The sequence below is a fragment of the Triticum urartu genome, chromosome 5 (genome assembly GCF_003073215.2).
Source record: "Triticum urartu cultivar G1812 chromosome 5, Tu2.1, whole genome shotgun sequence".
NCBI lineage: Eukaryota > Viridiplantae > Streptophyta > Magnoliopsida > Poales > Poaceae > Triticum > Triticum urartu.
The window spans coordinates 315,704,408-315,718,369 of NC_053026.1; positions in this window are offsets into that span (position 1 = coordinate 315,704,408).

Consider the following 13,962-nt stretch of genomic DNA (forward strand, 5'->3'; position numbering starts at 1 on the left):
TCAGAAATGGAGATACTCATTACGATAGTCATACAGGCTAGACTTCTAGGGTTTAGCCATTATGATCTCGCGGTAGATCAACTCTTGTAATACTCATATCCATCAAGATCAATCAAGCAGGAAGTAGGGTATTACCTCCATAGAGAGGTGTAACGCCCTCGATGCGGCTATATCTCCTACGTGTCGAAGCACGACTTAGAGGCATAACCGCATTGAAAGCAATGTCGCAAGTGAGGTAATCTTCACACAACCCATGTAATACATAAGGGAAAAAGATACATAGTTGGCTTACAATCGCCACTTCACACAATTACAAGAATAAAGCATTACATCAACCAGATACAATCAAGGTCCGACTACGGAACCCAAAATAAAAGAAGACTACCCCAAAAGCGACACGGTCCCCGATCGACCCCAATTGGGCTCCACTACTGATCAACTAAAACGAAACAACACAAAGGACAAGATCTTCATCGAGCTCCTCCTTGAGCTTGGTTGCGTCATATGCACGGTAACCTCGGCACCTGCAAGCTGGTTTTGGAAGTAACTGTGAGTCACGGGGACTCAGCAATCTCACACCCTCGCGATCAAGACTATCTAAGCTTATGGGTAGGTAAAAGGTATGAGGTGGAGCTGCAGCAAGCGACTAGCATATATGGTGGCTAACAAACGCAAATGAGAGCGAGAAGAGAAGGCAAAAGCACGGTTGAACAACTATGATCAAGAAGTGATCCTAGAGCAACCTACGTCAAGCATTACTCCAACACCGTGTTCACTTCCCGGACTCCGTCGGAAAGAGACCATCACGGTTACACACGCGGTTGATGAATTTTAATTAAGGTCAACTTCAGGTTTTCTACAACCGGACATTAACAAATTCCCATCTGCCCATAACCGCGGGCACGGCTTTCAAAAGTTCAAATCCCTACAGGGGTGTCCCAACTTAGCCCATAACAAGCTCTCACGGTCAACGAAGGATATTCCTTCTAGCGGGAAGACCTGATCAGACTCGGAATCCCGGTTACAAGACATTTCGACAAGGTAAAACTAAACCAGCAACACCGCCCGAATGTGCCGACAAATCCCGATAGGAGCTGCACATATCTCTTTCTGAGGGCACACTCAGATTGTCCAAGGTACGGGTAGGCCAGCCCAGAGTTTCCCCTGGTGGCCACCGGCAGCTGACAGGTTGGACCAACACTCAGAGGAGCACTACCCCGAGGGGGGGGGGTTAAAATAAAGATGACCATTGAGTCTGCAGAACCCAAGGGAAAGAAAAGGCTAGGTGGCGAATGGTAAAACTAATGTTGGGCATTGCTGGAGGAGTTTTATTCAAGGCGAACTATCAAGGGGTTCCCATTATAGCCCAACTGCGTAAGGAACGCAAAATCCGGGAATATAACACCGATATGACGGAAACTAGGGCGGCAAGAGTGGAACAAAACACCAGGCATAAGGCCGAGCCTTCCACCCTTTACCAAGTATATAGATGCATTAATTAAATAAGATATATTGTGATATCCCAACAAGTAAACATGTTCCAACAAGGAACAACATCTCCATGTTCCAACAAGGAACAAACTTCAATCTTCACCTGCAACTAACAATGCTATAAGAGGGGATGAGTGAAGCGGTAACATAGCCAAACAACGGTTTGCTAGGACAAGGTGGGTTAGAGGCTTGGTTCAATAATATGGGAGGCATGATAAGCAAGTGGTAGGTATCGCAGCATAGGCATAGCAAAAGAGCGAGCAACTAGCAAGCAAAGATAGAAGTGATTTCGAGGGTATGGTCATCTTGCCTGAAATCCCGCAAGGAAGAAGAACGAGTCCATGAAGAAGACAAACGGACATAGACGAACGGGTCCTCACAAACTCTACGTTATCGGAACCAACCCGAAGAAGCAACACCGGAAAGAAGCAAACAATCATGGTAAACAACCACCACATAATCATGGCATGATGCACAATCAAGTATGATGCATGTCCGGTTTAATGAAGCATGGCATGGCAAGGTGCACAAGCAACCCTACAAATTAAGTGGAGCTCAATATGAAACGGAGTTGCATATTGACGGAACACCACATCTATTATTTAGTTCACTCTCGGTTAGGTACTCAACAATATTAAATGTTGGTTAACATGGCAAGAGGTGAAGCACAACAAAACTATACCACCTAAACAATTTAAATGGGGCCGGATATAACAAATAACGAATCCGGTAAATCCCCATATGCATTAGCAATGTAAATGCAAATAAGAATTTAAGCATTTTGATTGTTGTTATCATGATGCGGATGACATGGACAAGTTTATGCAATTTTTAATAAAAGTTCACAAGAGCATTATGTAGCATTTGTCACCGTGGTAGAAAGCAAAGGGGTTCCACGGCAATGATAACAAAAATGGTGCCACTGCAACGTTCCGGTTCCGGTAACTCGATTGAGATACCGATGCAAAGGAGAAGTGTGCGGATGCGTACAAAAGATGGTGGGGCACTCCCGGATACCGGGTGTCCCATGGGTCAACGATGGTGACAAGGCAAAAGAGGGGCAACGTGCACCGACAATTCGAGCACAGAGCAAGCACGAGCATTTTGTACATCACACATGCATTCGTTCATGGGCGGTCGTCTCGGGGTTATACCTTCGAAGCGTGCGTTATCGGAGCGTTTCGGGTACGTCGAGGGAAGTAGTTGTACTCGCAAACTTGTCGGATCCATGTCGACGGTAGTTGTTCACGGTCATAGTCGCACAAGTTTCCGTAGATGTTCGGGGTCACGGCGAGGTACTCGGTGTTTCGGTGCGGTGTAGGGGTACATGTCGATGGTCGTCGTGGTACTTGTGTTTCGCACTTGCCGATCTCGTCAACTCGAAGGGGTACGTGGTACAATCCGCATAGTCATGCACTTGTCGTCGAGGGACTTGATGGATCCGAGGCTTCCGGAGGCGACGGTAGTGGGACTTGGTGAATCCGAGTTCTTCGGAGGTCGTCATGGTACTTGCTCACATTGTAATCATACACGGCGCGCTGTGGACGTAGTGGTACTCGCGGTCTTCGGTACAAACAGCAACAAATATCACATGTGCATGTAGGCATAGTCAACGAATCGGGACAGAGGAGCTTGACTGAAGCAAGCAGCAGCACGGGGCTGGCAGAGGCGAAACGGGTCTTGGCGCTGGCTCGCGGCTCCGCGTAGGTGAAGGAAGGGCGTGGTCAACGCGCGGTCGTCTCTTGATGCGGCTTGACTGCTAGTCATCTCCTCCACCAGGAGATAGAATGGAGGAGCGGCGGCAGGGAAAAACGGAGCCCGACGAGGGAATTGGGGATGGGCTCCAGCGACGCAGATGAGACGAAGGATGTCTTCTGGCAGAAGAGCTCTAGGCGGTGCTCGCCTCGAAGCTTGCCGGCGACGAGACGACGGTGTCGTGCTGGTGACCTGCAGGTGGTGGAGAGGCGGGGACGAGGTGGCACGCCATGGGGGACGGGTGTGTGATAGAGGAGGTCGGGCGGCGGCTCCTGCCACGCCGCGAAGGCGGAGAGGTGCGGGGCGACGGCAGGGTACGACGGCTTGACGCGGCTCCGGCGATTCGCCCATGAATCGGGACGAGGAGGCCACGGCCTCGGGCGCAGATGCAGGAGAGCACCGACGCAGGACTGAGCGGGGAAGGCCGGAGATGGGGGAAGGAGAGGCCGGCGACGCTTGGCGGCGGGGTTGGCACGGTCGGAGGGGTCTCCGGCGCTGGGAGCAGCGACAGGGCGTGAAGGACGAGGGTATCGCAGGAGAGAAAGACTCGGGCGCGAGCGCTCCTCTCCTGGCGGCGCTGGAGGGAGGAATGAAGGAGGAGGAGGGGTTCGAGGGAGATGTGCGCGACAGGGATCGGGCTAGGTAGCGCTAGGGTTTTGAGTGGGCCTTAGGAGAGGGATTAGGAGGGGGGTTCGGCTGGGCCTGCAGATGGGCCAGCCAGGTGGGCTGTTGCACTACCTTCCCCCTCATCTTTCTTTTAAAAGAAAAGAATTAGAGATAAGAAAAGAAAAGGAGGGTTAAGGAAGGGATTTGTGCAAGGGGGCTATTTTCCCAGACTCACAAAAAATGTGAGGAATTTAAATAAAATGGCAAGGGGATTTTTTGGAGAAAATAGATTCGCACATGTTGAATATAATTCGATATGTTTTGAATTTTGAAGCCCATTCGAAAAGACTCAAAATGGGCTGAGATTTAAGAGGAGCCTCGATAAAAGAGATGAGAAAATTATTGGCAAGGTTTGAAGGTCAAACTCAAAGAGGAATAGACATGGGGAATATTTTGCACTTGTGTTATGGTTAATTCCAAAAGAATGGAATATTTATAATAGCTCCCTAATATCGGGAGGATATGTTATAAAGAGAAGTCACCCTTCCCTCGGTTTAAATGGACCGAAGATCCATGCAATTTATTTAAGTGAGTTGCAAAAAGACTTATGGCATGATGACATGATGACATGATGCAACGAACCAAAACGAATCACCCGACAACACCCGGAAACATGGAAGGCATCTGAAGCTCCGGTCTTGGGCGTTACAAGAGGGCCCGAACCTGGGTAAACATCGTGTCCCCTGTCTCCTGTTACCATCGACCTTAGACGCATAGTTTGGGACCCCCTACCCGAGATCCGCCGGTTTTAACACCGACATTGGTGCTTTCATTGAGAGTTCCACTGTGCCGTCGATGACAGGATCGATGACTCGCCTCATCCTTAAAGACAATATCACCGCCAGAGGAGAACTGGCCCCAGGCCAAACTGTAACACCCTCGATGCGACTATAGCTCCCACGTGTCGAGGCACGACTTAGAGACATAATCGCATTGAAGGCATATGTCGCAAGTTAGGCAATCTTCACAACATCCCATGTAATATGAATAATAAAGGGGAGAACATAGTCGGCTTACACTCGCCACGTCAATCAAGAACATAAATAACATTACATCATCCAAAACACTCATGGCCCGACTACGGTGCCAAAATAGAAGAGAACCCAACATGCGACACGGTCCCAATCACCCCCAACTGGGCACCACTACTGAACATCGGGAAAGGAAACATAGTAACGTTGAGAGTCCTCGTCGAACTCCCACTTGAGCTCGTACTCGTCACCTGGAGCGGAATCACTTGGATCTGCATCTGGAGTTATAGTATCTGTGAGCCACAGGGACTCAGCAATCTCGCACCCTCGCGATCAAGACTATTTAAGCTTATAGGAAGGGTAAGGCAAATATATGTGGAGCTGCAGCAAGCGACTAGCATATATGGTGGCTATCTTATTCGCAAAGGAGAGCGAGAAGAGGAGGCAAAGCGCGAGCGAGAAACTAGAGAGCAACCTGCGCAAACATTACTCCAACACCGTGTCCACTTCCCGGACTCCGAGCCGAGAAGAGGCCATCACGGTAACACACTCAGTTGATTCATTTTAATTAATTAAGGTTCAAATTATCTACAACCGGACATTAACAAATTCCCATCTGCCCATAACCGCGGGCACGGCTTTCGAAAGTTCAATCCCTGCAGGGGAGTCCCAACTTAGCCCATGACAAGCTCTCACGGTCAACGAAGGAATAGACCTCCTCCCAAGACATTCCGATCAGACTCAGTATCTCGGTAACTCAAGACACTTCGACAGGTTAAAACAAGACCAGCAACACCGCCCGAATGTGCCGACAAATCCCGATAGGAGCTGCACATATCTCTTTCTCAGGGCACACTCAGATTGTCCAAGGTACGGGTAGGCCAGCCCAGAGTTTCCCCTGGTGGCCACCGGCAGCTGACAGGTTGGACCAACACTCAGAGGAGCACTACCCCGAGGGGGGGGGGTTAAAATAAAGATGACCATTGAGTCTGCAGAACCCAAGGGAAAGAAAAGGCTAGGTGGCGAATGGTAAAACCAATGTTGGGCATTGCTGGAAAAGCTTTAATCAAGGCGAACTATCAAGGGGTTCCCATTATAACCCAACCGCGTAAGGAACGCAAAATCCGGGAACATAACACCGATATGACGGAAACTAGGGCGGCAAGAGTGGAACAAAACACTAGGCGAGAGGCTGAGCCTTCCACCCTTTACCAAGTATATAGATGCATTAAGATAACATAGCAATATAATGATATCCCAACAAGTAAATAAATGTTCCAACGAGGAACGGCCTCCAATCTTCACCTGCAACTAGCAACGCTATAAGAGGGGCTGAGCAAAGTGAAAACATAGCCAAACAACGGTTTGCTAGGACAAGGTGGGTTAGAGGTTTGACATGGCAATTAGGAGGCTGACAAGAAAATGGTAGGCATCGTAGCATTGGCATAGCAAAAGAGCGAGCAAACTAGCATAACAAAGATAGTAGTGATTTCGAGGGTATGATCATCTTGCCTGCACAGTTGTCAGAGTTGACTGGATCCTCAAAAGCAAACTCAACGGGCTCCTCATTAGCGAACTCGTCTCCCGACTCTACCCAAACAAGACAAACAAGCAACAAGGATACAATCAACCACGTACAAGCTCAAACAATAAGATGCAATGATGGTATGCTATGCGGGATGCGATGCGGGATGCAAAATGCAAGATATGACAGGAAATGCATGAACCTGGCCTCAACTTGGAAAACCAAGTGTGCCACTGGAAAGATGGGATGAAATCTCTTGAAAACGATATAAAAATCATCGGAATCGGAGTTACGGTTTGGAAATGGCAAGCGTTTTAAGAATGACACCGGTCTGCAATTTACAGCAAGTAGGCATCTAAATGCAACGAAACGAACATGCTACAGCCACCAAACATGACAACAAAATACATGGCAGGGATGCACACAAGATGCTTAACAAAAGTCTAGCACTGAGCTACGGCCAAATCATCCATTAACAGGTTCAAACAAGCATGGCAAAAACGCAAATGACAAACATATCTCAGACTTGGTGAAATTAACACTTGTCTGGAATTTCAGATCATGAAGCTCTCTTCGGAGCAGCAAAACAACATGAAACATGACCTGATTATGACAAAGAAGAACATGGCATGGAGCTACTCAACAAGATTAACAAAAGTCCCTAAGTGACCCGGGGCCAAAAGGGATCACAAAATATATAAACGAGCACACGAACATAGCTAAAACACAATCAGTTTTCAGACAGTGAAAACTGAGACATGCTGAAATATAACTCACGAAGGCATGAAAACGAGCTCGATGCACTCACCACGGTGCAAGTCATGGCAAGTCAAGCATACATCCAACAAGAAGGCACAAAATACAAGCTAGACATGGCAAGAACAATGGCATAGCATGCACGGATCAATTACAATAATATCGGCAAAATCGCAAACAAGTTGACGATCTGCCCAGATTCACAACGAAGCAAAAGTAGAGCTCGATTGACTCAAGCTAGGCTACTCCATAATTGCGAACAAAGGCATCGATGGATATATCATAACATGATTAACAAAACTCCTTTACTGATCATCCTCAAAAGAGGCACGGATCACTAGGAAACAAGCTGAACATATGGCATCATGAACTAAATAAACCCAGACTTAGTGAAAACTACTAAGTCCCTGAAAACAGAATTACCGGGTGCCTCACTTTGCAAGCTTGCACAAGTCACCACACACATCCTAAAAATGCATGGGTTGCACCTCTAGAAACAAGACAAAATTCTTAACAAAACATATGAAGGACTCACAGGCATATCATGCACACAAAAATCATGGCAAAAATGACAAAAGTCTAAGATGAACTAGCAGATCTGACAATTAACTCACGAAGCCTCCTTCTAACAGCATTTCGGGCATCAAGATGCACTCAAATGAAAATGATGCAATGGAATGAAATGATGTACTCGTCGAGGCGAACATTTTTATATACTATATGCCCAAATCGGAGCTACGGATGCGGAGATACGGCCGGTCAAAGTAGGCATAAAAAATTAGGGTTTGGAGGAGAAAAAGTCAACCGGAATTGCTCAGATCTAGATCCAGATCCGGCCGGAGTTACTGTTCACGCCGGAGTCAAGGTCGCCGGAGTTCATGGCCGCGGTGGCCGGAGTAGAGGACGACGGGGCGGCCGGATCCGAGGCGGCGTGGAGGCGGCGGGGCGGCGCCGGGCCGGGGCGGCGAGGAGGCGGCGAGGGGCGGCCGGCCGGGCGGCGGGGAGGCGGCGTGCGGCGGCGGAGAGGCGGCCCGCGGTGGCGCGTTGGCAGCTCCGGCCACCGGAGCTGGAAGGGACGGCGGCGCGGCGAGGAGAAGGAGCTGGGCGGCGGCACGCGAAGACCCGGGCCGCGGGGGCCTCCCGCGGGCTCGGGCGGGCCGCCACCGGCGGCGGTGGCGCCTGCCACGTGTCGGCGCGCGAGTGGGCTGAGGCGGCAGCGGAGGACGCGTCCGGCCGGGTCGGACAATGTCCGGCCGGCGCGAGGGATTTTTAGGGTTTCGTGGGGGGGATGAGATCCGAAAAACGGGGGGTCTATTTATAGGCATAAGTGGAGCTAGGAGGGTCCAAATGAGGTGCGGTTTTCGGCCACACGATCGTGATCGAACGCTCTAGGTGATGGAGCAGAGTTTGGTGGGTTTTGGGCCAAATTGGAGGGGTGTTGGGCTGCAACACACACGTGGCCTTTTCGGTCCCTCGGTTAACCGTTGGAGTATCAAACGAAGTCCAATTGATACGAAACTTGACAGGCGGTCTACCGGTAGTAAACCAAGGCCGCTTGGCAAGTCTCGGTCCAATCCGGAAATGTTTAATCCCCACACACGAAAGAAAGCTAGAAATGACCACCGGAGGAGAACGAAGCGCCGGAATGCAAAACGGACAACGGGGAAAATGCTCGAATGCATGAGATGAACACGTATGCAAATGCAATGCACATGATGACATGATATGAGATGCATGAAAACAAAAACAACACACGGAGACAAAGACCCGAACCCGAGAAATAAATATAACTTAACGCCGGAAACGGCAAGAGTTGGATTACAAATTGGGAAAGTTACATCCGGGGTGTTACACAAACCCTCCAGCTGGGCGGCTTTACCATGACCGCCCATGTTAAGCCGACGATGACCTCTCGGGCCATCAAAAATCCCCTTCGTATCGACTCCAAACACTCCAAGCAGATGGATCCGGCGGAGTTTTCGTCTTTAAACAAGCTGCTTGATCGCATCGCCACCCTGGGAATCACCATAGATTACGATCGGATCGGGATTAAATCCGAACAAAGAGAAATCAAATCTCCACTGGTCACCCACTAGATAGCGGTAGTCGAGGAGCAAGACGGCGACTCTTCCCCTATACTGAAGACGGCTATGTCCGGATCGCCGACCCAGACTCCGGATCATCGATCGGGTCAGTGTCTGGATCCAATTCCACCCACCCATCTAGACATAAGCGCTCTCATGAGCATACAATAGTAGTCTCAGGAAACGGTCCACCACTTCTGGGCCAGATTCCTCCTTGTTAAGGACAAGGTTAAAGATTGCCGCGACGAGGACGCGATATCAGCGTTCTGCAACAATTGCATGAACGAAGGAATCCTCAACGCTATTAATCGCCGCCGCATGCTACACTTCGTTGACTTGGCAACTATCGTACAGAAGTACAGCACAATGGAAAGCGCCTGGAAAGATCAGGCAGCTTGTTGGGAGCCATCGGTCCCAACTCAATCGCTGGTCTAGGTGAAAAGGGCGCATCCTGATATGTCTCCGTCATATCTACTTTTCGAAACACTTTTGCCCTTGTTTTGGACTCTAACTTGCATGATTTGAATGGAACTAACCCAGACTGACGTTGTTTTCAGCAGAATTGCCATGGTGTTATTTATGTGCAGAAACAAAAGTTCTCGGAATGACCTGAAACTCCACAGAATGTCTTTTCGGAAATAATAAAAAATCCTTATAAAATGAAGACTAGGGGGCCCACACCCTGTCCACGAGGGTGGGGGGCGTGCCCCCCCTAGGGCGCGCCGCCCTACCTCGTGGGCCCCCTGGAGCTCCTCCGATGCTAACTCCAACTCTATATATTTCCTTTCGGGGAGAAAAAAATAAAGGAGAAGAAATCATCGTGTTTTAGGATACGGAGCCGCCGCCAAGCCCTAAAACCTCTCAGGAGGGCTGATCTGGAGTCCGTTCGGGGCTCCGGAGAGGGGGATTCATCGCGGTCGTCATCATCAACCATCCTCCATCACCAATTCCATGATGCTCACCGTCGTGCGTGAGTAATTCCATCTTAGGCTTGCTGGACGGTGATGGGTTGGATGAGATCTATCATGTAACCGAGCTAGTTTTGTTAGGGTTTGATCCCTAGTATCCACTATGTTCTAAGATTGATGTTGCTATGACTTTGCTATGCTTAATGCTTGTCACTAGGGCCCGAGTGCCATGATTTCAGATCTGAACCTATTATGTTTTCATGAATATATGTGAGTTCTTGATCCTATCTTGCAAGTCTATAGTCACCTACTATGTGTTATGATCCGGCAACCCCGAAGTGAAAATAATCGGGACCACTCCCGGTGATGACCATAGTTTGAGGAGTTCATGTATTCACTATGTGCTAATGCTTTGTTCTGGTTCTCTATTAAAAGGAGGCCTTAATATCCCTTAGTTTCCATTAGGACCCCGCTGCCACGGGAGGGTAGGACAAAAGATGTCATGCAAGTTCTTTTCCATAAGCACGTATGACTATATTCGGAATACATGCCTACATTACATTGATGAATTGGAGCTAGTTCTGTGTCACTCTATGTTATGACTGTTACATGATGAACCACATCCGGCATAATTATCCATCACCGATCCAATGCCTACGAGCTTTTCCTATATTGTTCTCCGCTTATTTACTTTATCATTGCTACTGTTACAATCACTACAAAACACCAAAAATATTACTTTTGCTACTGTTGCTTTTGTTACCGTTACCACTACTATCATATTACTTTGCTACTAAATACTTTGCTGCAGATATTAAGTTATCCAGGTGTGGCTGAATTGACAACTCAGTTGCTAATACTTGAGAATATTCTTTGGCTCCCCTTGTGTCGAATCAATAAATTTGGGTTGAATACTCTACCCTCGAAAACTGTTGCGATCCCCTATACTTGTGGGTTATCAAGACTATTTTCTGGCACCATTGCCGGGGAGCATAGCTCTATTCTTTGAGTCACTTGGGATTTATATCTGCTGGTCACTATGAAGAACTTGAAAGACGCTAAGACAATAATTTATCCCTCAACTACGAGGGGAGGTAAGGAACTGCCATCTAGCTCTGCACTTGATTCACCTTCTGTTTTGAGTAAGCTTGTGACACCTAAACCTGCTTCTGCTATTCTTTCCAATATGTCGCATGTTGTTGATGATGCCACTTCTGCTATGCATGATACTTATGATGAAACTACTTCTATGCTTGATACTACTGTGCCACTTAGTGAATTTCTTGTTGAACAAATTGCTAGGGCTAGAGAGAAAGAAATTATTGAAACTGATACTGTTGATGAAATTGATGATGAATATATGCCTGTTATTCCTGAGGGTTATATTTTTGATAAAGAAGCTTCTGCAGCTATTTTAGCTTGCAAGGATAGTTATGAACCCAGGATGTTATTAGCTAAATGGAATAAGCTATCTCTTAATTATGAAATGAGATCTGACCCTGCTTTTGCAACTTCACCTATCTGTGTTGCCGATAAGGATTATGAATTCTCTGTTGATCCTGATATAATTACTTTGGTTGAATCCGATCCTTTTCATGGCTATGAATCTGAAACTGCTGTGGCACATCTTACTAAATTAAATGATATAGCCACCCTATTCACTAATGATGAGAGAACACGCTACTTTTATATCCTTAAAAATTTTTCCGTTCTCATTAAAGGGTGATGCTAAGATATGGTTTAATTCTCTTGATCCTAGTTGTGTGCGTAGTCCCCAGGATATGATTTATTACTTCTCTACTAAATATTTCCCTGCTCATAAGAAACAAGCTGCCTTGAGGGAAATATATGACTTTGTGCAAATTGAAGAAGAGAGTCCCCCACAAGCTTGGGGGAGGCTTCTCAAGTAACTTAATGCTTTGCCTGATCATCCTCTTAAGAAAAATGAAATACTTGATATCTTTTATAATGGACTAACCGATGCTTCTAGAGATTACCTGGATAGTTGTGCTGGTTCTGTTTTCAGGGAAAGAACACCGGATGAAGCTGAAATTCTATTGAATAATATGTTGACAAATGAAAATAATTGGACTCCTCCTGAGCCAATTCATGAGCCTATTCCTAAACCAACTCCGAAGAAGAGAGGTGTTCTATTTCAGTCCTGAAGATACGCAAGAGGCAAACAAATCTATGGAAGAAAAAGGTATTAAAGCTGAAGATGTTAACATTACTATGGAAAACCTTATACACAGAACATTAGCAGTAACGCGGGCTAAAAACGCACGTTGGTGCTAATTAGCAGCAGCGCCGTGTTTTAAACCTCGCTACAGATACAGTTATAGCAGTAGCGCACCCGAGTACAAAAGCGCTACTACTAAAATTCCCACGGCTTAGCCGATAGGCTACACATAGTAGTAGCGATCTACGTAGAACCACGCTACCGCTACTTGTTTTGTAGCAACGCGTTTATGAACAAAGGTGCCACTGCTAATGAAAATAAAATTAAATGGAAAGCAAATAAAAAAGAGAAGGAATAGTAGTAGCGCTTGTTAAGAAACGCACTATAGCTACCGTAGCAGAAGCGCACTTCCTGGAACGCGCTACTCCTACTTTTAACTTAACCACGTGGTTCGTTCTTCCCCCACGGCCACTTCCCCCAAATCCCTACTCCTTCGATGTCGCCGCCCTGCATCACGGTCGACCACCGCGCGCGACCCGTCGCTCTCCGCACACCCTCGATGCCGCCCCCGCCCCCGACCGCGACCTCGACGCCGCCCCGACCCCGACCTCGATGCCCCCCTACATCATCGCCCTCCGTCGTGCGCCCGCTGCCCCAACCCCGTCCCCGTCCCTGACCTCGACACCGTGTGCCCCTCTCCCTAACTCTGCCGACGCCAGAGGTGAGCACGCCCTCCTCCTCCCTTATCTCTGCCTAGCTAGGGTTCTTAGGGTTAAATTTCAGAGTTCATCTAATTAGTTAGGGTTCATCAAATTAGATGCTAATTATGGCAGTAATTGTTAAATAGAATTAGTTTTAGAGTTCATCGAATTAGTTAGGGTTAAATTTTAGAGTTCATCAAATTAGTTAGGGTTAAATTTTAGAGTTCATCAAATTAGTTAGGGTTCATTAAATTTTAGAGTTCATCAAATTAGTTAGGGTTAAATTTTAGAGTTCATCTAACTAGTTTTTTTACTATTTTTAGTAAGTGTTTAATAGAATTAGTAAGAAAATTAATATAACTAGTTGAACTAGTTTATTTTTAGTAAAAACTAGTTTATTTTTATTCATAGTAAGTGCTTAATTGAACTAGTTGAGTTAATACAACTATTTTATTTTTAGTACAAAAATTAATAGAACTAGTTTACTTTTTTAGTTAAAGCAATTATTCCCGCATCGAAGTCGACGATGCCTATCCCGCATCCTCATCGTCGAGTCGACAGAGGACACCTGCGTCAGCAGATGGGTCATGTCCAGGACTGGGCTCCGCCGGGGTGGTACTGGGAGGCGCTACCTACCGGGGGGCGCAGGTTGGTGAGGAGTCAGCCCGTCGTTGACCCGAACCTTCTTTGGTGGCGGTCGCGTGGGCCAGTGATGGTCCAGAGGCTCGAGGACCCCGCGGAGGTGGTGCGTCACCGTGCCAATGAGGAGGACGCGCACGTCCGTCGCTACTTGTTTGCGTTGGAGCACATGTTCTCCAATACCTGGCAGGTTCTCCAGGGATCTCACTGGAGCTATGATCCTGTGATGGTTCCTTCTCTGTGGGTGTCCACCGCCCGCGCCGATACCCGTCGTGCGTTAGGGTTTT